The following is a 23753-nucleotide window of genomic DNA, read 5'->3' on the forward strand; positions in this document are numbered from 1 at the left end:
GGCCGACCGGCCCTGGCCTCCAACACAAGGTGGGAGCGTAGATTCCAACTGTCGGCGTGGAGAGCGGCTAGGTTATGCTACTGAAGTGAATGGCGGCTGGAGGACAACCCCTAAAGCTGATGTGGGCGTGGAGGTGAGCTCCGGCATGTATCCTGGCCTTCGGAGGAGCTTGTCCTTCGTGGAAGGTGGCAACACCTGTGGCCGTAGGTTCTGGTCTTTGCCTGCATGCCTTTGGAGGCCTCTGGAGGGGCAACTTCTGTGAGGATGGCGTGTTCGGGAGCCTCGCCGAAGAAGGCATTATAGGTGTTGAGTGTGACAAAGTTCAACAATGCCGAGAGAGCTGGTTGTCTGGGTCGTCAACGAGCTGGGGACTGTGCGTGGAGTGCGGATGGCTCTATTTGGTCGAGGTAGACAAATGAGGGGGCTCCAGAGCAGATGAGGGAGGAGCACGGCTTTCGGCATGATGGTGTGGTAGCCAGAGGGGTGAAGGAGGTGACCGGCGGGCCGGAGAGTAGTCTGGCCGTAGGTGGAGCTGGTAGATGGCCTCCAGAGCTAGAGGTGGTCTGGATGGCGACCTTCAGCATGGAGTTGGTGGAGTGGGACTCCTCTAGTGGTGAGGTGGATGGGTTCCGACCGTAGAACGCAGTGGTTTGCGGAAGCTCGACGGAGCTCCAGCCGTGAGGTGCTCCTCTTGTGTGTATGCAGTTGGTGAGCTTCTGTGGGGTGAGCAGTATTAGCTTTCTTCTCTATGTGCATGCATATGCTCCTTGAGAGGTTGTGTGCTCCCTGCTCGGTGCCTGATCTAGCAGAGAACGCGGAGGGCTTCGGTTGTGAGTGCGGAAGGGCTCCGGCGGGGAGCGCGTAGGTGGTCCAGCAAGCGAAGGGGAGCGGTGAGGCCCCCGCTGAGCTCGCAGAGGCTTCAGCTGAGGGGCTCTAGAGTTTGGTGAGGCATGGAGACACCGGAGGTCGGCGAGGCCAGAGCATGCCGAGGCAGGGGTATGGCGAGGCTCCGGAGTATGGCGAGGCTCTGGAGACACCAGAGGTGAGCTAGGCTTCTGAAGCAAAGGGCGCTCCAGCGTTGAGCACGGTGAGCTTCAGCATCGGGGGATGCTCCGGCTAGGGCGTGGCGAGTACCTCGACAGCGATACTTCGGGGTGCCAACCTCTTCCGCCACAAGTTTCCAACCACCATGTCCTCCCTGTACCCATACGCGAGTGTACGCGTGCTGGGATACTTCTTCTTCTTTGGATCGTTAGTTGTTTGTACGCAGTGCACGTATGGACCCCAACCCCCACATGGTCAGCTCTGTGGTGCCATTCTACGCTACTGGCTGTGACGACAGGCAGGTGTCTTTCTTCGGTAGCAGTTACAGCGGCGGACGCTCATCTACCGGAGTGTAGGTGGTTGTGGTCAGTTTAGAGGATGGTTCTCAACATGGCAGTACCCTGGACAGTAGTGGAGGTTGGCCGGAGCCAGAGCCAGAGTGTGCCTTCAATGTGGTGGTGCGACGGAGAGAGCCTCCTACGCGGCCGCGATCCGGAGGAGGCTCGACCTAAGCATGGAGATTCTCTAGCCATTGCTTGTAGAGGCTTTGGTAGCCGATCGAAGGAGCTCCAGCAATTGAGGTACTCTGGTATGGAGAGGATGAACTCTGTAGAGGGTGGAGGTGCTTCGGCGTCAAGCGCAGCAAGTCCTGCAGTGAAGGGTGCTCCTGCGTCAAGGCAGTGGGCTCAGTGGCTTCGGGCGTGAAGATGCGGGGAAGCTTTGGTTTCACTAGGCTCTGGCCGTGGTGGCGCAGAGAGGCTCCGGTCAACGAGAAGAAGAGCTCCAGCCGATGCAGCGGAGGACTCCAGCTAAGGCCGAGGGGAGGCCTCGGCAAGCGAGCGGATGGCTCTGGTGAGGCTCCAGCCGAGTGCGCAGGGGCTTCGACAAGTTATCTGGTGGTCGAGCTGGAGCTAGCGACGCTCGACACGGTGAAATGCCTCGGGTGTGAGGGGCTTCATAGCTTTTATAAGCCTACATGCATGGTGAAATGACAGAGGCAAACACAACACGGCACTGTCCAGCTGCATGGCCTTCATAATGCAAGTGGGATATAGAAAGCAAGGGACTCCACATAGGTGAGTAAAAAAAAGGAGCACGGCATGCTGTGGAGTGCAAAGTTCTAGGTGGGAGGATAAGAAGCAGCCTGCAGCACTGACACAAGCCTTAACTTTGGCATATTTTAAACGGGTTTGCTCTCTTTAAAGGAGTGGCTAGCACGCAACCACCTCGAGATATTTTACTTTTTTAGGAGTGGCTAGCAAGTAGCTAGTATAGAGAGGAGTGCGTACTCAAGTGGAATTTCTCCTGGCATTTAGGCATGTGTGAAAATATCCACGCGCAAGTGAGATGCAAGCACATCGGGCTGCCATATTTTAAACGCACCTGCCATCGACAACGCAGTAAGCTTGCCAGAGCAAGGATATACGGGTATCGTAAAAAGTCAAGAGCTACCCTTCGGCACCATCCACAAGCACCCTCTGCTCTATACTATAGAGGACCCCGTACGCGGATAGCAGTAAATAGATTACTATTTTCTACACCACGAACATAAATGTCCTAGGGCACAGTGTGAACGCAAGGGCTTTGGTCAAGACTTACAGCGCATGCCCTATCGTGGACGATGGGTGTGTTAGGTGGGCTCTATCCTAAGAGGTATTTCTAGATTTTTGGAATGCTAGCAGGAGTATTTGCTAGCCCACCTGCAGGCTCACCGTCCACCAGCTGATACTAGTAATAAATAAAGGTATTCTCAACTGCTGCACAATAAATGGATGCAAGCTATTACCTTGTGCGTGGAGGTTCGCACGGATTTTTTACCTTTTGCCTTTGCCCTCACCTGGTTTAGCCTTCGCTCGAGGCTGGATGGGCATGGGGAGCCACGCTCGCATGTGCTTTGCCTTTGGACAGCCTAGGGAGTAGCTCACGGCACACCATGGCTGCCGTTTGTGCGCACCCGGGACGATGCAATGGCCGTTTCTTCACCCGCAAGATGCTGATGACTGCCGAAGGGTGAAGGGTGGCTCCGGCCGCCTTCGGACACGTTCTTCATGGACTTGTGTTCGGAGGTGTCATCTCGGCCTACAGAACTGAGGACATATTTTGCTCTTTTGATGTCTTCCCAACCTCTTTCCTCTCATGGCTTTTTGTATCTAGATCCCCACGGATGGCGCCACTGTTGGAGCAAGAGTTTTTCTTGTTCCAGCAAGTACGGTGAGAGTTTCTTCTAAGGAGGAGACTCAAGCTGGGAGACGAAGTTTGAGAGGAAGGAACACCACAAATGTATTGATAGTAAAAATATGGACTGGGCTAGGGGGAGTATCACAAGAAGACTTTGTGATTATGCTCCTCCGTGTTATGTTGAGCGGGCTCCTTCCGACCTCTCTTCTCCCAGATGACCACGACCCTCTATTTATAAGGTGGTACGTAGCTTAGTGTACAAGTAATCATGATATAAAATATCTAGGACTTGGCTAAATTACTGGGCCTTATCCTGGATAACTACTTTTTACCCTACACAGAAGATAAATATCTATTGTGGTAACTATTGTGGTGCTTGCCCCCTGAGGGTGAGCCGGTTGCCAACTACGGCCTGACGCCTGTTGGAGCAAGAGTTCGTCTTGCCTAGCAAGTATGGCGAGAGTTTCTTCTAAGGAGGAGACTCAAGCTTGTTGATGAAGTTTAAGAGGAAGGAACACCACAAATGCATTGATGGTAGAAAAAATGGATCGATCTAGGGGGAGTATCACGGCGTGACTTGGTGTTTTTCCACCTCTGTATCTTTCTGCCATCTCGCCCTCTTCCCTTGCCCAGGCGACCAGGGCTCCTATTTATAGGGCCATGCGTAGCTTGGCGTACAAGTTATCACAATGTACAAATATCTGGAATCTGACCGAATTACTGGGCCTTATCTCGAATAACTACTTTTCTACCCTACCTGGGAGATAACTATCGTGGTGCCTGCCCCTGAAGGGGGCAAGCCGGTCGCCAATTGCGGACAGGCGCTGCATTGTCAGGGATGTCAGGATAGCTCTCACTATGCCAGGGTGCCAGAGTGGCGCCCATCAGCCTAGGCCTTTAATGCCGGTCACTTCCTGATAGGCAAAGCACGATCGGCGCTTTCCTTCCGGCAGATCTTTCCAGGGCCTGCTAACTCATCCTGCTGTCTTCGAGAAGGTAGCCTGACCATCCCGAGGCAAGGGCCTTGGGAGGCGTAGAGCAGGGAGGTAAAAGCATTGGGAGGCGGGACCCCGGAGGGCTGGGACTTTGGGAGGCCGAAGCTTCGGAGGATCGTGGCTTCGGGAGGCCATGTTTTGGAAGGCCTCAAGGGGTTGAGCCGGCGGAGTCAAGGGAAGGCTTCGTAGGTGCAAATTGGTACCGTGAGAGGATTTGATGATATCGGAGATCAAGCTTCTAGCAGAGGGTTCGGGGGACCGGGATGGTGATCTTCAACCGTTATCCTCAGGCTGGCTTATTTTGCCCCCAACAGCGCCGCTCTGCCGGGGGTGGCAAAACGACTTTCATCGCACTAGGGTGTCAAGATAAGCACCACTTGCACCGGCATTAATCGCTCGTCACCTCGGATCAGGTCGGCTGCAGGGGGTGTCCTTTCTTCCCTGATATTGTCTCCGGAGGCCGGCTGCATTTTTAGGCTTCGGAAGGCCACATGGGCACCGGAGGGGTGGCCTGAAGGGGTCTACAACCTCCAGGGGCCAGGCCTCCTGCTGGGAGTCTGAAAACCGAAGGCTCCAGAGGGACCTTTGATAGTGATCGTCAACCAGTATCCTTAGGCTGGTCTATTTTCCTCCAACAGCCCTCATAGAGTATACAAGCTTCAGAAAGCTTTGTATGTGCTTAAACAGGCACCTAGGACTTGGTACGATAGGCTTAGGTATTTCTTGCTAGTGCATGGGTATATGATGGGGTCAGCTGATAAAACTTTTTTCACACTCAAGAATGGCAATGATTTCTTACTTGTTCAGATTTACGTGGTTGATATCATTTTTGGTGGCTCTTCTCATATGCTTGTGGCCAAATTTGCAGAAACTATGAGCAGGGAGTTCGAGATGTCGATGATGGGCGAGCTCAACTTCTTCCTTGGACTGCAAATCAAGCAATGCAAGTAAGGTACATTCGTCCAGCAAATGAAGTACACCAAGGATTTGATGAAGAAGTTTGACATGAGTGGTGCGAGGCCATTGGCGACATCGATGGATACATCTACTGTGCTTGATCTAGATGAAAATGGTGAGGAGGTGGACTAGCGGGAGTACAGGAGCATGATTGGCTCCCTCCTGTACCTGACAGCGACAAGACCCGACATCCACTTCGCCATCAGCTTATATGCTTACTTCCAGGCTTCACCGAGGACGTCTCACCGCTAAGCGGTGCAACACATTCTGATGTATCTCAAGCACACTGTAGAGTACGGCCTTTGGTTTTCTGCATCCTCTTCGCTTTTCGGATGCGAATTTTACTGGTTGTAGAATTGACAGGAAGATTACATCTGGTACTTGTTATTTCTTAGGTACTTCTCTTGTATGTTAGTCTTCTCGCAAGTAGTTTAGCATTGTGCAGTCTACTCTTGAAGTTGAATATGTAGCTGCTGCTCGCTGTTGCTCACAGATTTTGTGGATGGTTTCTACCTTGAGGGATTTTTGGTTAGATTTTAGGAGTGTGCCACTTTTGTGTGACAACACCAGTGCCATAAGCTTAGCCAATAACCCAGTTCAACACTCGAGAACCAAACATATAGATGTGAGATTCCACTTCCTGAGAGACCACAATGAGAAGGAAGACATGAGTTGAGCTACATAGATACCCAACACCAGCTAGCTGACAACTTTACCAAGCCTCTAGATGCAACAAGATTTTTCTTTCTGAGGGGAGAGCTTGGTGTGTCCCATCCCTATGGCATTGTGTGAGGGGGAGTTTCCTTTGTACATACTCTATCTTACTTTTATTGCATTTGCATTGGTAGCATTTTTGTAAGATAATCATGTTAGCAAGCTTCACTTATATGTTCTTTGCACTTTCTTGTACTAGTTGTGAATTTATGCTAAGTGTAGTGGATGTATAACAATTTGTGCAAGCTTAGGCTCTTATTGAAACATAGCATAAAATCTGTTGAGCAAGCTTGTCTTTTCGAAGAAAGAACTTGAAATGTGAACATAATCTCTTCTCACCATTGAGTGTTTGCTTTAGCTTGAACAGTGCTTAAATTAAGGCTAGTTCTTTGAAAAGATTGTGCTAGGTCAGTTTGTTCAGTTCAGCGAATTGGGGTCTTTGACCTTTGGCTGTGTAAATGTTTAGCACATGATTAACTGTTGGGAGAGAATGTGCTCTTTTGTGTTGCAAAGGCACCACTTGTTTTGATTTTGTGAAAAATTGCATATCTTGAATCCTATGTTGAGTTAATAAAATGAATTATCAAGTTTTGAGCTAAAATTGAATCCAATACGGTGACTTAAGGCTTCATGTGGTTTACCAAAGAAGTTAACTCATGGTTGCTTAAAACTCACTTGAGGATAGTTAAATGATCAAATGAGAAAGTTAACTTGTGCTTCTTAATGTGTTAAGAATGTTATTTTTTATGTTGTCAAACTAAGGCTTGGATTGATATGTGGGTATTTGCATAGCCCATCGGGTTGAACTTGGTTGCCTAGTCTAAATTTGACATAGCACTAGTTTCTCTAATCTTTGCACTGATCATGAAATTATGGATGCTTTTGTTGTGATATCTTTTGGATAATTGAACAACACGATCAAAACTTGCTTCACTCCCGGTGCTTGTGACATGAACTCACTTTAAGACTTTGTGCGCCTTTGAGTTATATTGTTTACTCCTCCTAGTGCTTTGACATCTCTAGTCCTTGTAAGTGCTTTGTGATCTATATGTGAAGCTTTGTAGGCTTGCATTTTATTTGCACATCTTTTGCATAATCTTGTATCCTTGATGTTTGCATTGCCAAAGGAGGAGAAAATATGCCCAAAGATATTATACACAAATATTCAACAAAGGGGGAGAAAATTGCATTTATCTAGAAATGAAACAAAAAAATAGAATATGTGCAATTATCAAGGAGGAGGATATGTTTTTGAATTTTTGAGTTTTTCTCGCCCTTTTGAGGTTTTCGGCTCGTCTTTGCCTCTCTTAGGGCTTTTTGCAGCCTTTCTTATACCAAGTGACATATTTTGCTCTTTCTTGAGTTGTTGGTCAGTTGGATAAGCTTACCTTGTTTTAATTTCTTCAAACCAAAATTTTTGTGCTTTGAGGGTTAATATGAACAAGGGTTCCCGATCTTCCGAAAGGTTCTGGTAACTCTCGATTTGGTGGAAACGAGACACAAGTCGATCCGGCTTCCGAACAACACGATCCGAAACCCCGCAATCGCAGCACCACGTCTCCTCTGGTTATCAACCGGCGTTGCACGGTTGACCTCGCCAAGAAGGCTAAAATCCTTGCCTGCGAATCGAAGAACACAAGCAAGAACAAGGAAGAATGCAACCAAATTGCAGATGAATGATTAATCTCACGAGTTGGGGTCTCACAAACCGACGAAACGGCGAAACTGTTCTTGATAGAATAATCTAAGCAAAACTCAACCCTAATTAGGGCGGTGGCTACTGTATATAAAGGATTATGGTCGGCCAAGGACCCCTGGACGTGTCCCTAATGGACTCCAACACGATACATGGCCCAACGGACCAAAAACGGTGACGCAGCACCGGGACAGATTCTGGACGCTGACTTGTTTCGACGTTTTCCGTTGACTCAGAAGGAATTTGGACCTCAAACCAACGCCATTGGTTTCCTTATGAAATTATCTTTCCAACCATATGTGAATCGTCGAAAACGGAGTCCGGATGCGTCCTGGACGTCCGTTTTACTGCTCGCTGGTCCTGGAGGTCGAGGCTGATTCGGACTCGAGTTGGACTGGACCTCCTGCTGTTGTTGGACGTCCTAGCTGCTCCTCCACGCCTCCAAGCCTTCCTCTATGTGTCTCCTTGTCCTCTCCATGATTCCTAAGCAACACATAATCATTAGGTAGTAATCTATTCTCAAAATTATATAAAGAGTTGCTTAGGAACGAGCTCACCTCTAAATTTAATTGTCGTGCGCGAGCCCTTGTGATTGGACCTTGAAAGTTCAATGAAGGATCATTGTATGTATCCGAGGGAGTGATGTCCTCATCATCCTGCCCCTCTTGAATTGGAGTCGTCCTTGACTCAAGCTCATCATCGGCTCCCAAGTAAGGTTTCAAATCTGCAATGTTAAAAGAAGGACTAACCCCGAACTCTGGTGGCAACTCAAGTTTATATGCATTATCATTTATTTTCTCAATTATCTTATAAGGACCAGCAGCTCTTGGCATTAATTTAGACTTACGCAGCTCTGGAAACCTATCTTTTCTTAAATGTAACCACACTAAATCACCCGGTTCAAGTTTGACTTCTTTCCTACCTTCACTACCAGCAATTCTATACTTTTCATTCATCTTTTCGATATTTATTTTAGTTGTTTCATGCAACTTATGAATAAAATCAGCACGTGCACTAGCATCACTATGTGTTCTTTCAGTGGTAGGTAAAGGCAAAAGATCAATAGGAGCGCGAGGGGTAAAACCATACACTACCTGAAAAGGACTTACCTTGGTGGTAGAATGTGTTGCCCGATTATAAGCAAACTCCACGTGGGGCAAACATTCTTCCCACATCTTCAAATTTTTCTTCAAAATAGCTCTCAACATGGTACCCAAAGTGCGGTTCACTACCTCCGTTTGGCCATCAGTTTGTGGGTGGCAAGTAGTAGAAAACAATAGTTTTGTACCCAACTTATTCCATAGAGTGCGCCAAAAGTGACTCAAAAATTTAGTGTCGCGATCTGAAACAATAGTAGAAGGCATACCATGCAAGCGAACAATCTCTTTGAAAAAGAGGTCAGCAATATAAACGGCATCATCACTTTTATGACAAGGTATAAAATGTGCCATCTTAGAAAAACGATCCACAACAACAAAAATGCTATCCCTCCCCCTCTTAGTCCTAGGCAATCCCAAAACAAAGTCCATCGAAATATCTGCCCAAGGAATAGAAGGAACAGGAAGAGGCATATACAAACCATGTGGATTCAAGCGAGACTTAGCCTTTTGACATGTGGTACAGCGTGCCACGAACCGCTCAACATCTCTCCTCATCTTTGGCCAAAAGAAATGTGTGGCCAACATATCCTCCGTCTTCTTAGCACCAAAATGTCCCATCAATCCTCCTCCATGTGCTTCCTGCAACAACAAAAGACGAACGGAACCAACTGGAATGCATAGACGGTTAGCTCTAAACACAAATCCATCATTGATCACAAACTTGTTCCACGTACGTCCCTCTTTACAGTTCAGCAATACATCTTTAAAATCAGGATCAAGCACATATTGTTCTTTTATTGAGTCAAGTCCAAAAATTCTATAATCAAGTTGGGACAACAAAGCATATCGTCTAGACAAAGCATTAGCAATTATATTATCCTTCCCTTTCTTGTGTTTGATAACATAAGGAAAAGATTCAATAAATTCAACCCACTTAGCATGTCTACGATTCAGATTATGTTGAGAACGAAGATACTTAAGCGATTCATGATCTGAATGTATAACAAATTCTTTAGGCCACAAATAATGACGCCACGTCTCTAAAGAACGTACAAGTGCATACAATTCCTTATCATACGTAGAGTAATTAAGAACAGGGCCATGCAATTTTTCGCTAAAGTATGCAACGGGCTTACCTTCTTGCATCAAAACACCTCCAATGCCAACTCCACTAGCATCACATTCTAGCTCAAAGGTCTTACCAAAATTTGGAAGTTGCAGCAATGGCGCGTGCGTAAGCTTGTCCTTCAAAGTGTCAAAGGACTCCTCTTGTGCCTTACCCCAATGGAACACCACACCTTTCTTTGTCAACTCGTGTAAGGGGGCAGCAATGGCGCTGAAATCCTTCACGAAACGACGATAAAAACCTGCAAGTCCAAGAAAACTTCTCACCTGTTTGATGGTTTGGGGCACCGGCCAACTCTTTATGGCTTCAATTTTCATCTCATCCACCTCAATTCCCTGTGGAGTAATAACATAGCCAAGAAAAAAGACTCGATCCGTGCAAAAGATGCACTTCTCAAGGTTACCAAATAAACGTGCATCACATAAAGCATTAAAAACAGCACGTAAGTGATCCATATGTTCATCCAAAGACTTGCTATAAATCAATATATCATCAAAGTAAACCACCACAAATCGTCCAATAAAAGCTCTTAAAACCTCATTCATCAAACGCATGAAAGTGCTAGGTGCATTAGTTAAACCAAAAGGCATTACTAACCACTCATATAATCCGAATTTAGTTTTGAAAGCTGTTTTCCATTCATCTCCAAGTTTCATTCTAATTTGGTGGTAACCACTACGCAAGTCGATCTTTGTAAAAATTACAGAGCCACACAACTCATCAAGCATATTATCAAGTCTAGGAATAGGATGGCGATATCGAATAGTAATGTTATTGATGGCTCTACAATCAACACACATACGCCAAGTACCATCTTTCTTAGGAACCAAAATCACAGGAACAGCATAAGGACTAAGGCTCTCACGTACATACCCGCGGTCCAAAAGCTCTTGGACTTGCCGCTGAATTTCCTTAGTCTCCTCGGGATTGGCTCGATACGCAGCACGATTTGGCAATATTGCTCCCGGGATCAAATCGATTTGATGCTCTATCCCTCTCATAGGTGGCAGTCCCGGGGGTATCTCGGCTGGAAAAACATCCTCATACTCCTGCAAAAGGTTAGTGGCAGCAGGAGGTATCGAACTAATAACATCATCAAGCGAATACAAAACTCGTTTGCAAACCAAGGTGTAGCAAATATCATTATTAGAAATTTCAGCAAGGTCACTTTTTAGTGCAAGCATAACACCACCCTTCAATTTTATGCCCTCTACCTTAGAACTAGGTGCAGACTTATCATTTTTAGGTGGGTAAAGAGAATTAGCAACTTGCTGATTTTCAGATTTAGTATCACGCAAATTAGCAGCTCGTTCTTTATCAGCTTGTACAATTTCAGCAGGGGTCATAGGAACCAAAGTAATTTTCTTTCCTTTATGCATAAAAGTATATGTATTACTTCTACCATGGTGTATAGCATCATTATCAAATTCCCAAGGTCGACCCAATAAAAGTGAGCAAGCTTCCATAGGTACCACATCACAGTCAACATAATCAGCATAGGAACCAATGGAAAAAGAAACTCTGCAAGTTTGTGTTACCTTAGCTTTTCCAGCATCATTAAACCACTGAAGGTTATATGGATGGGGGTGTTGGCGTGTGGTCAAGCCAAGCTTCTTGACCAAATCTGAACTCACCAAATTATTACAACTACCTCCATCGATGATGACACGTGCTCGCCGATTTTGGATGACGAAGAAAATCTGGAACAAGTTATGGCGTTGCAGCTTCTCTGGTTGTTGTTCCTTTGTGCTGAGCGCCCGCTGCACAATGATGCTCCTATAGGCCGCTGTGTCATCACTGCCCAAGATTTCGTTGCTCTCCTCAACAACTGGTTCTTCTTCTTCTTCTTCCTCAATGTCAGAGGCGCTGATGTACCCATCTTCTGTTGCAATGTATGCCCGCTGACTTGGGCAATCCTTCTGCACATGACCGAATCCATGGCAGCGACGGCACTGAATGCCAGAGGTGCGTCCCGTTGATGCAACAGAGGAAGCACTCTTGGAAGGTCCCTGCAAAACAGAATTTTTACCTGAGCCTGAAGGTCGTGTAGTGACCGGATTTGGTGCCGTAGCTGCTTGTTGCTTGCTCGCTGGTGAGGGAGCCCTATAAGTGGATGGTTTGGACAGCCCAAAGGATGGTCCTGTGCGCGGCGTGTATGTGGTGCTGGCCTTGTACTTGCCCTGCTGCTCACGTCCCTGCAACTCCTTCTCTGCAAGCACAGCAAACTGAAACAACTGGTTGACATTGTTAAATTCTTTATAATCAATAATATCCTGGATTTCACGTCTCAAACCCGAATAAAATCGACAAATAGAATCTTTGTTTCCCTCTACTATGCCACAACGCATCAAGCCCTTTTGAAGCTCACCATAATAATCCTGCACAGATTTATCTCCCTGTTCTAAGCGCATCAATTTCTTACGCAGGTCTCTATGATAAGATGGGGGAACAAATCTATCACGCATAGCAACCTTAAGCTCTTCTCATGTACGAGGTGTGGCACCATCTGCAGCTAAACCAGTCCACCAAATAATAGCAAAATCTTTAAACTCACTAGTGGCTTGTCTAACTCTATGTTGTTCAGGTACTTGGTGGGCACTAAATTTTTGCTCTACTGTCATCTCCCAATCAAGATATCCCTCAGCATCATAATGTCCCGAAAAAGAAGGTATAGTAAATTTAACCTTAGCATAAGGATCTTCAGGAGCTCGATTATACATACCTCGATGGTGGTGGTGATGTGGAACGCCACCCATACCTGTGGTGTTAGTGCGAAGACGACGCCGTAATCTGTTTTGCAATGTCGCCGCTGGATCAACATTAACATCGTCATCATACAACTCATCACCGGTGTTGCTTCCATTCACATCTTCGTTGTGCACAGGACGGTTTTCCAACGCATTTACCCTGTCGGTGAGCTCAGATAACCGTTTGTCCACCCGCTCAACCGCGTTTGCGAGTTTCATCTCAATTATCGCTTCAGTGACAGCCTTGATGACTGTCTCCTTCATCTCCTTCTGAGCATTGTCTACAACAGCTTGTAGCTGCTCTTGGCTGACACACTCCTTGAAGTCCTTTGGCGTTTTATCTCCTTCAACTGACATTGTGGAAAAAAAACACAACAACAAACAGTGAAGGTTATCCCTAATAATCGTACTACAAAGGTGGAGTGGTGCCTCTCAATCAAGATCAGCAAAGGTAGACACCTTACCAAGCTCTTACTAGGGTTCTTACCAGCAAAGCAAAGGATACCTGGAAGGCGTGCGAGCGATTGCAGGGATGCAAACCAGTGCTGTCCAGAAGAATCTGTGGAGCTTGGAAGGCACACAAAGAGAACAAATATGTATATGTGGAATACAAATCAGAAACAGATAGTAATGCTGAATTATAGTCCCAAGTACTTGTTCTCGTTGCTGGCCTAAAGTGTTGCAAGTACCAAGTATGTGTGATAAACAAGGTGGAGAAACAAGTATGATGGATAGCAAGAGCAACAGAAACAAAGAACTAAACAGCACACGCTAACACAGCTCACTTTGCCCTTCTCTATGTGCTCCTCTAGATATTGTTCCTCTTTTGCCCCTCTCTTTTTTCTATTTTTTTGGGCTGCCGTTGTTTTTTTAGGAAAATTCGACTTTTTCTTTTTATTTTTTTGATATTTTTTTTTCACTTAGGAGCACACAAGAGGGAACCACAGAAAATTTGAGCTTAAACAAGTGAAAGACGTGGCCTGTAGAATTTTCTGAAGTTCAGCCGGAAAATGAGAAAAATATTTGGAAATTGAAAACTCAAACTTTGGAGGCGAATTCGGGAATTCTGATTTCGCCGAACTCGGCAAAGCCGGGGACGAACGGATCCAAAACGCCGTTTCAATGCGAAAAACTCTGTGACTTTTCTGAAAACGGAGTTCGTACGCGAAAGTTATGCCCGATTTAAGAAACGACTCTGAATTAGAGGACAAAACGGGAAGAAAGTGGGGAAAATATGCGACGGAGGCTAGGGTTTGATAGAAACGGTGGGGAAAAACACACGAACTGGACTCTAACACGACCTAACCAGCAACAAGACCTTGACCAGGACACAAACTCAACACGACGAACTCTGAAACTGAAATATGCAAAAGCTAAAGGCGCGGAAGGGTTGTAGGACAGGAAAAAAAACGATATGGCAGTGGACTATGGAACGAAGGCGAAAACACTCGAAACTAAGGGTAGATATGAACCTGACGGTATACCTGAAGCTCTGATACCACTTAATATGAACAAGGGTTCCCGATCTTCCGAAAGGTTCTGGTAACTCTCGATTTGGTGGAAACGAGACACAAGTCGATCCGGCTTCCGAACAACACGATCCGAAACCCCGCAATCGCAGCACCACGTCTCCTCTGGTTATCAACCGGCGTTGCACGGTTGACCTCACCAAGAAGGCTAAAATCCTTACCTGCGAATCGAAGAACACAAGCAAGAACAAGGAAGAATGCAACCAAATTGCAGATGAATGATTAATCTCACGAGTTGGGGTCTCACAAACCGACGAAACGGCGAAACTGTTCTTGACAGAATAATCTAAGCAAAACCTAACCCTAATTAGGGCGGTGGCTACTGTATATAAAGGATTAGGGTCGGCCAAGGACCCCTGGACGCGTCCCTAATGGACTCCAACACGATACATGGCCCAACGGACCAAAAACGGTGACGCAGCACCGGGACAGATTCTGGACGCTGACTTGTTTCGACGTTTTCCGTTGACTCAGAAGGAATTTGGACCTCAAACCAACGCCATTGGTTTCCTTATGAAATTATCTTTCCAACCATATGTGAATCGTTGAAAACGGAGTCCGGATGCGTCCTGGACGTCCGTTTTACTGCTCACTGGTCCTGAAGGTCGAGGCTGATTCGGACTCGAGTTGGACTGGACCTCCTGCTGTTGTTGGACGTCCTAGCTGCTCCTCCACGCCTCCAAGCCTTCCTCTATGTGTCTCCTTGTCCTCTCCATGATTCCTAACCAACACATAATCATTAGGTAGTAATCTATTCTCAAAATTATATAAAGAGTTGCTTAGGAACGAGCTCACATCTAAATTTAATTGTCGTGCGCGAGCTCTTGTGATTGGACCTTGAAAGTTCAATGAAGGATCATTGTATGTATCCGAGGGAGTGATGTCCTCATCAAGGGTTGTCGATGCACTAATCAAGGGGGAGATTGAGAAACCAAGTTGAAATATGCCTTGGTTTACTTCTGATGAGTGATTATCACTGGTATTTATTTGGTTTGATGATCTTCGGTTTTGCATGAGCGTTGATGTGATTTAAATTGATTTGAGATTTCATTGGAGCATATTGATTATGGACTAACTGAATTGGAGCTGGAGATATGTGTTTGCTTGTCTCATGGTGTGCAGGTGATGGATGCAACTTGGCGGTTGATGGCGGGGTGATCGAGGTCAAGTGGAGTGCTTAGTGCCGGATGATCAAGGAGGTCGGACGGAGTTAAGAGTGATTCTAGCTAAACACGTGGAGGTAAAGCAGAGCATGGAAGGCGGATGAAGACAGTGTGTTGATAAAGTCAAGCAAAGGGAATGCCAGTGCAAGTGACAAAGCGGCCTAAGGGATTGGAAGCAGGAGAGACTTGCCGACGGTCAAGATTACATGACGGAGTACATGCGTCAACATCAAAGCACTTGCTTAAGGTGTAAGAAAGACGGCGAGTCATGCTTTGAGAAGCGTGCAGATAGTTTCACGGTTTGGCCTCAAAACCATAGGACGACTGGAGGAGTACGTGGCACCATCGCGAAGCTTGTATCAAGGCGAAGCTATGTCGTGAAGGCGTCGCGGCCGTCCGATGAATGGAGAAGAAAATAAACCAAAATACCCTCGGTGGTAGGTAGGAGTGTATTACAATAGAGGTTTATTTGGGGAAAAAGTTAGGAAACTTAGAGGTCAAATTTTCTATGCCTATAAAGAAAGAGGTATGGCTATAAGAGAGTTTAAATCAGCCACTTAAACCTCCTTTGCCAACCATTTGAGAGCTTAGAGCTAAGATTTTAGAGGAGAGAATGATAAGTATTTAGCCTATGTAATAGGTGAGAGTTTTGATAGATAAATTTTTGTAATCCGCCTAAAATAGGGGAGATCTCTTTGAGTAATAAAGTTTATGTTTTTTGCATATACTTGAATTCCGCTCCTTCTAGTTTTCCTTTATTGGTTCCCTTGCGAGTTTGCAAGTTTTTCGGTTTCCGATTTTGAGTTTTATTTTGGTTTTTGAGCTGAAATTTTAGCACCTTATAAGGTCACTCTTCTTATTGCTAGAGGCATAAAATTCACATACACACGCTTGTATGATGGGGTCTTGAATTTACATACACACTCTCAGTGTTCATCTTTTCTTATTTCTTTGTAAGTTGTGATCTTTCGAGTGCTAAGACACATGGATTGATCTTAAATGTAACATATGATTCATATACCATTCGTGGAGTCATGTTGTCTTAATTTTCTCTTATTAAAATTTATCTTTATTTTTTGCTTTCGCTTGAGTTTTGAGGTGCGTTAGGTGATCCAAATAGAAAAAGACCATCAATTTCGTAAAAAAATTGTTTAAGCGCCTATTCGCCCTCCTCTAATCGTCAATCTCATTCCTACAAAATTAGAAAAACTGGAGGCACTATAATTTTTACCTTTTTTATATCCCTCAATAAGAAACAAATAATAACGACCCATGCCCTTACGGACTAACAAATTAATCTCTCTGTCTCTCTCTCACGCACACACAACAATAACAACAACAACAGTGTTGAGGATTTGAGACATCACAATAATCCATAAAAAAAGTATAATTGTGACAAAATTACAAAAATCTTTACTAATTAAGGTTAAAGTACGTCAGTCGGCTCAGGTCATTTTCGTGGGACCATATTATAACGATGTAGATTTTTTTTCTCAAAAATAACAATTCAAACATAGGCGATAATAACTATTTCCACTTATGGGCATTAAAGTTATGTAATAAGTACAGCTGTAACTTTAAAGCCATGAAATTGAATGGGGTATTATGCTAGCTAAAGAAATTAACTGGTAGAGTTTAATGGCATAATATTGTAGGGCTATTGACCTTCCATGATTATGGAAAGAGCTCGATAAAGACAACATAACAGAAGGATGTCAATGGACTTCTCGCACTATATGAGACTTCATACGTTGCATCCGGAGATGAAGAAATGCTGGACGTAGCACGAAAATTTTCTACTAGTGCTCTTAAAGAACTTATGCCATCTATGCTTCCCCACATAAAGAAAGGAGTGGCACATGCTTTAGACCTTCCATTGCACTGGAGAGCTCCAAGACTAGAAACAGATGGTCCATTGATCACTATGCTGGAGACATTAGCATGAGTGCAATGCTCCTCGAATTTGCTAAGATAGACTTCAACCATGTTCAAAGTGTTCGTCAGCATAAACTTGCACAATTAACGAGGTATGCTTGAAGGAAACATACAAGCTTTGCTACCTGCCATATGCTTCTCGAAAAGAAAATTTACGTAATGCTTTCAGGCGGTGGAGGGGTATTGCGCTTGGTGAAAATTTAATATTTGCAAGGGATCGTTTGATTGTGTGTTTCCATTATGCAAATGGCATTGTCTGGGAACCAAACCTTGGAGCATGTCGCGAAATGATTGCTTAAGTTTCTAATCTAATTGTTTACATGGACGATGTTGATGACGTATACGGAACCCTGGATGAACTTTTACTCTTCACCGATGCCACTGGAAGGTGAGCAGCATCTCAATACAATAAGATCTGACGTGCATATCATCCCTCCGCTATCTTGTTTTTTTTTAACGAATAGGTAGGAGATTTGCCTATTTTATTAAATAAGAAGGGAAGATCGAGACCGGCTAAGAAAAAAAAAGGATTTAGAAGCTACATCGGCACAACAGCTGCGAGGTACTTCGCACCACCCAAAGCCCATAATCTAGACTCCTTTTTGATCTTGACAACCGTTGCGACCGCAGTAGAAGCTTTGTGTCTAAAAATTCTTGTGTTCCGCTCATTCCACAGAGTCCAGGTGACTAGAATGAGAACTGATTTCATAGCTCTTTTTGAAGTACCGATGCTCTTGGCGATAGCAGTCCACCAAGCATGAACCGTCTCAGTTTGTGCCCAAGAGTCCGGGGCAAGACCTGGCAAGGACAGCCACTGCACAATGGATTTCCATACGCTTTTGTTGAATCTGCATTCAACGAAAATGTGAAGCGATGTATCATGGGTGTGCCAGCACAGGGGACAAAAGACGTTGTGCTCCCATTGACGTCTGGTAAGCCTGACAGAGGTCCAAAGCCGGTTTTGTAGGGCGAGCTAGGTGAAAAACTTGCATTTTGGGGGGCCCAAGCTGACCAGATAAGGGCATGAAAATTTGATTCAGTCGATCCGAAAAACTGTGCATTATAAGTAGCGCTTGCCATATACTCGTCTTTGCCCGTGAGCTTCCACGCAATGGCATCTAGGCTATTCGGTCGTAGCTAAGTGGCGTTCACCTGCACCCATAAGTGTACTAACTGTTGGAGGGCTTGCAGGTTTAGATGATGCGTCAGGATGTCGTGAAGCCAGGACTGCTCTACAAGGGCTTCCTTTACAGATTTGTTCTTAGCCTTGGAGATGATAAAGACATCGGGCGCGATGTCCATAGGCATTCGACCGCTAAACCAAGCTGACTGCCAGAAGGAATTTTTGGTGTTGTCTCCTAGGGTGATGGTAGTTACCACAGCAAAGAGGTGTCGGTAAGTTTGGTCACATGGGATCTCCATTCCCACCCAGGGTTTGTGGTTCGCTTTTCATTCCTGGCAAAGCCATCGTAGCCAAAGGGCCCTCGCGAACCTCGACAGGTCTAGGATTCCCAAGCCTCCCGATCTTGTGGGATGCAAGCACCGCTTCTAGTTGACCTTGCATTTTCCTCCTAAGATGGCCTCACATCCCGCGAACAAAAAATGTTTCCTCTTTTTGTCAATTACATCAACTGTCCCCTTTGGCACCTTTAAGACCATGAGGAAGTAGATAGGCTGGGAGGATAAGACTAATCTAACTAAGGTTAGGCGTCCAACTGACTTAGGTTCTTGCCTCTCCATGAGGACATTTTCCCAGTAGCTTTGTCAACTAGTGGCTGAAAGTGGACTCTGTGTAGTCATCGGACTGAAAGCATCAGACCAAGGTATCTGAACGGGAGGTGAGACCTCATAATGGGAAGACTTCCAAGGACATGGTCAAGATCGACGTCATCGCATCTTATTGGTGCAACTATAATTTTTTTTAGGTTCGTCCGCAGACCAGTGGCTTCGCTGAAGCAGTGAAGGATTCTCGAAAGGGAGTCAACGTCCACATGATTCGGCAAAATAAAGATCACCGCATCATTGGCATAAAGTGAATTTTGTAGCCTGACAGATCTCCCTCATAGAGGAGTCAAGAGATCAACTTTCGTTGCTTTGTCCAGGATGTTGCTTAATGGGTCAATAGCCAGGATGAAAAGAAGGGGTGAGAGCGGGTCACCTTGTCTGAGGTCGTGGCCATGGTTTATTGGCGGGGAAGGGATGTCATTCGTGAGGACGTGCAACGTCGAGGTTGAGAGCAGCAGGGTAATCCAGTCCCTCCACTTGGGGGGAACCCTAACTTCTACATGAGAATGGGAAGGTAGTCCCAGTGGACCGAGTCAAAAGTTTTGGCGATGTCCAGCTTAAAGAGGAGCATCAGGGTCTTTGTTTGTTCAATCGGCGGCATAGCCCTTGGACATACATGTAGTTGTCATGTATACTGCAGTGCTTGATGAATGCACTTTGGCTCGGAGAGGTGATGTAGTCCATATGCGGTGCTAGACGATTGGCCAAGATGTTGGAGATGATTTTGGCCACCGCGTAGATCAGTTTGATAGGCATGAAATTTGTGACCCTGTCCGCGTCGTCTTTCTTCGGAACAAGAGTAATATTGGCCGTGTTGAGTAAGGCAATCGGCAAGAAGCAGAGGTTATGAAAAGCATTAATAACCGCAATGAGGTCCTTCTTGACAATCTCCCAGCAAGTTTTGAAAAAGACTCCAGTGAAATCATCCGGTCTGGGAGCCCTTTCTGATGGGAGTTGTTTAACGACTTGTTAAATCTCCTCGATAGAGAAAGAGGTCTTCAAGGTGGGTATGGTCATGGGTTGGTAGCTGCAGCGTGTCCCAATTTTGGTCATGTTGACGACCTGGCGGGGTGGCCATAATGGAGGAGAAGTGATTGTAAAGCTCTCGTTCCTTTTCAGCATGGGTAATCGCCCATCCTTGCTCCTTTTGTAGGCACGTCATGTGATTTTTCCAATGCCTGCAGTTTGCCTTTAGGTGGAAATACTTTGTGTTCGTGTCTCCCACCTGGATGTTGGTGATCCTTGCTTGCTACCTCTTCCAGCATCTCTCGATGACCGCTAGGCTCAAGATCCTTCTTTTTATATTTTGGCAAAGCTGGAATTCTTGATGGGAAATATTCCTACTTTCCTGCACAGAATCAAGCTATCGGATTACTTCCTATGCTAACAGCAGCTTCATCTTAGCATCCGAAATGATAGTTTTACTCCAAGTTCTGAGTCGATTCGCCACTGTCGCTAGACGGTGGTAGAGAATGTGGCAAGGTTCTTGATGTGAAGAAGGCTCGCCCCAAGCGTGCTTGACAACGTCAAGGAAGCCCGGGATTTTAACCTAGAAGTTTTCAAATCTGAAGGTTCAAGGTCATCTTGGCCTACTTTGGTTAGCTAGAAGGAGAAGGTAGTGGTGAGAGAGCGACGTGGACAAGGCATGCAGGACATGGTGTTCGAACCTCATATCCCAGGCTTCGTTGCAGAAGACACGGTCGAGCCTAGCCAAAATAGGATTTTGACGATCATTACTCCAAGTGAATTTCCTACTCTAGAGGTGAATTTTCTTTAGCTCAAAGTCATAAGAGTGTACCTAAAAAGGCGCATGAGCCGACGGTTGAGGTTTGTATTGTTCGTCTCTTGCATGATAGCTTAGGTTGAAATCGCCTAAGAGCAAGCATTTGGTGCCCGCTATCTTGTTCAAATTTATGGTGTCCAGTTTCTTGAATGTATGAGGGTTAAACATTTTGGTTCCTTATCTACGTTATGTTCCACAAATACCACGGGCTCTCCATAATTTGTGCACAAACACCAAAGAGTATTCACAGTTCACTCTATAGATTAACAACTAGCATATCACGGCATGAGATTCTCGTGACATTCCCGATATTATCTGATAGAAAGTGACACTCCTTTTCCTTTTACATGGAAAATAATATTTTCAGATGGGATGCTAGTCCAAGTGAAATGCTCCCTGAGAACATCCAAGCACTTCACTCCGTTATATACTACACATCAAATGAGGTTGCCGACCAAGCTTTGAAGAAGCATGGTTACAGTATGCATTATCTTATACGCAAAGCGGTAAACTAGCATTCAGTTTAAGACTGTATCATGTACAATCAAACAGAGTGTTTCCCTAAATAAATATTGCTGAGAAGTTTTTTATATTTAACAGTGGCACGACATTTCTACCACATTCTTGGTGGAGGCAAAGTGGCACCAGAGAAACTACAGACCGAGCCTTCAGGAGTTTGGAGAATGGACGGGTGTCATCGTCTGCGCCATTGTCATTGTTGCATTCTTTGCCAATGCTTAATTCAGACATCCACACGAATACTTTAGCCCAGATCCAAAGCTATCCCAGATTAATTCAGTCTGCTTCATTAATTTTTCGTCTCTGCAATGACTCCGCTACACAGTAAGCACACTATTCTGTTCACCGAACTTAAACATTAAAAAGTTGTTTTCTGACATGTTGATTTATGTTGTGTATGTAATAATAGGCAGAGTTGCAGAGAGGAGATGCTCCATCTTCCATCGAGAATGGTGCTAATGAACAAGATTCTCGTAATGCCATGCAAGACCTTATCATGGAGGCTTGGAAAACAATCAATGAGGAGGCATTCAACAATCGCCAGCTCTCCGGTCCGTTTACAAAAGTATGCATGAATTTGGCTCGCATCTCGGATTGTGTTTACCAATGTGGAGATGGTATTGGTGCACCAAATGATGTGAAGAAGAAACAGATTAAAGAGCTGTTTTTGGAGCCCATAGTTGAAAAGAATAACCTTAAGGGTCTTATATCCTGTCTTTGGGAAATAAAAGATTTTGTTGATAGGATGTTTCAACATTATGAATGTATATATATTCCCGTAAAAATATCTAATAATGTAAAATTTGTACAGCCAATCAAAATATTCACGACTATTGATTTGAATTTAAAATAGTTGTACTATATGTGTTAAAAAATTAATGGAGGGGTCAGGACACTATTTCCATAGAAATTAAAATTAATAGTGTAACACGAAGAGCCGAAGACACAATTAAGTTAGTGGCTACATGAAATTGTAGTCAGAATATGGTGTCATGGGTTACGAAGTTAGCCCACCAACACTGGTGTGTGGTTGGATCCATGCCCTGATTTTATTTCACTATTAAGTCTGAAGATTGTACCCCTACCTATTGGGATGAATAAGCTTCCCCTTTCCCTCAAAAAAAAAAAATAGTACCTGCTACATCAAGTACTTTTCATCAAGTACTTTTCATAAAAAAGAAAATATTGATCAGTAAGTATTGTAAAAATATCTTTTTCGAAAGCGATTTTCAATATGTGGTGGCAAAACAGATGCTGCATGTTATCTCAGATTGTGGTAAAACTAATGGTAGCAAACCATCGAGTCGTCTGAACTATGTGTGCTGATTTGACTCACTGTTTGACTGGGTATTTATACTATAGTACTAGTAAGCATGCACAGTGAAATTCACATGTCAATATATAGCCAAAGAGAAATACTAAATAATAAAATGTTTCAAACACAAGTATCACTGCAAATAAAAGAAGAATCATCACCTCATCCATTTGGCAAACTGCTAGCATCACACAAGGTTGTTGTTCCTGTAAAAACAAAATCACAGAGAAACACCAGAAAAGTGCAAGTTTAACAGAAACAATTGAAAACATCAGACTGAAGCAGGTTTTCCATGCGGTCATTTGCCCAAACATTTTACCACCTATATGTCACTGGCGATTTTACCTACTAATTCATGATTGGTGGCAACACTAGATCTGAGAACCGAATATTAAGAACCGATTAGCAGCAGAGGACGGCGTACAGGAACTCTAGATGATAAAATGGGAAGTAGGAGCACCAGGTAAACTATTGAAGCATTTCATCGAACATGTAGCTAGCACATGTTACCTCGGCATTATCTGGGTGAAAAGATATGGAGCAATTTGGCCAGAGGTGAAGGCATCGCATGGTATGCGAATTAAGATCACATAACACATAAAGATTCAGATCAACAAATAATTTAGTTGGAAGGGAGAAATCTCAAACCTTAATACATCAAATTCTTTTCAGAGTAGCCTGTGGTTATAATTTAACATACACGCAAATTAAAATCATGCAACACATAACTATTTGGATCAAACAAAGAAATTTGGGGGAAGTAGGAAATAGCAGACCTTAATGTTGATTCAGAAGTTCCCAATTGAAGAAAATAACAAATCCTCACCACATAATCATCAATCGTAACATTGAGGAAACTCTTTTCCCGATCACCCATGTCACTACTACATAAACTATTCTTAGAGGTGGTTCGTAACCGGTTTTCACAGATGTTTAGCGCAACCGCTTGTGATTTAAGGCCTGTGAAAATGAACGATTTCCACAGGCACAAAATAGGCCGCATGTGAAAATCTATTTCCACAGACGATTCACTTAAGGAACCGCATGCGGAAATCGTTTTCCATATGTGGCTCCTTAAAAGAACCGCATGTGGAAATGTTATTCACAGGTGGTTCTCTTAAGGAGACACCTGTAGAAAACGATTTCCGCAGGCAGTTTCTTAAGTGA

The 23753-nt window shown here is 44.6% G+C and overlaps 1 pseudogene; it reads left to right on the forward strand.

Annotated features, from left to right (window-relative positions):
• The first annotated feature begins 435 nt into the window (after window positions 1-435).
• On the forward strand, window positions 436-23753 carry LOC133888428 ((-)-alpha-terpineol synthase-like; annotated as a pseudogene).

This window comes from Phragmites australis, chromosome 13 (assembly GCF_958298935.1).
Source record: "Phragmites australis chromosome 13, lpPhrAust1.1, whole genome shotgun sequence".
In the NCBI taxonomy this organism is placed as follows: domain Eukaryota; kingdom Viridiplantae; phylum Streptophyta; class Magnoliopsida; order Poales; family Poaceae; genus Phragmites; species Phragmites australis.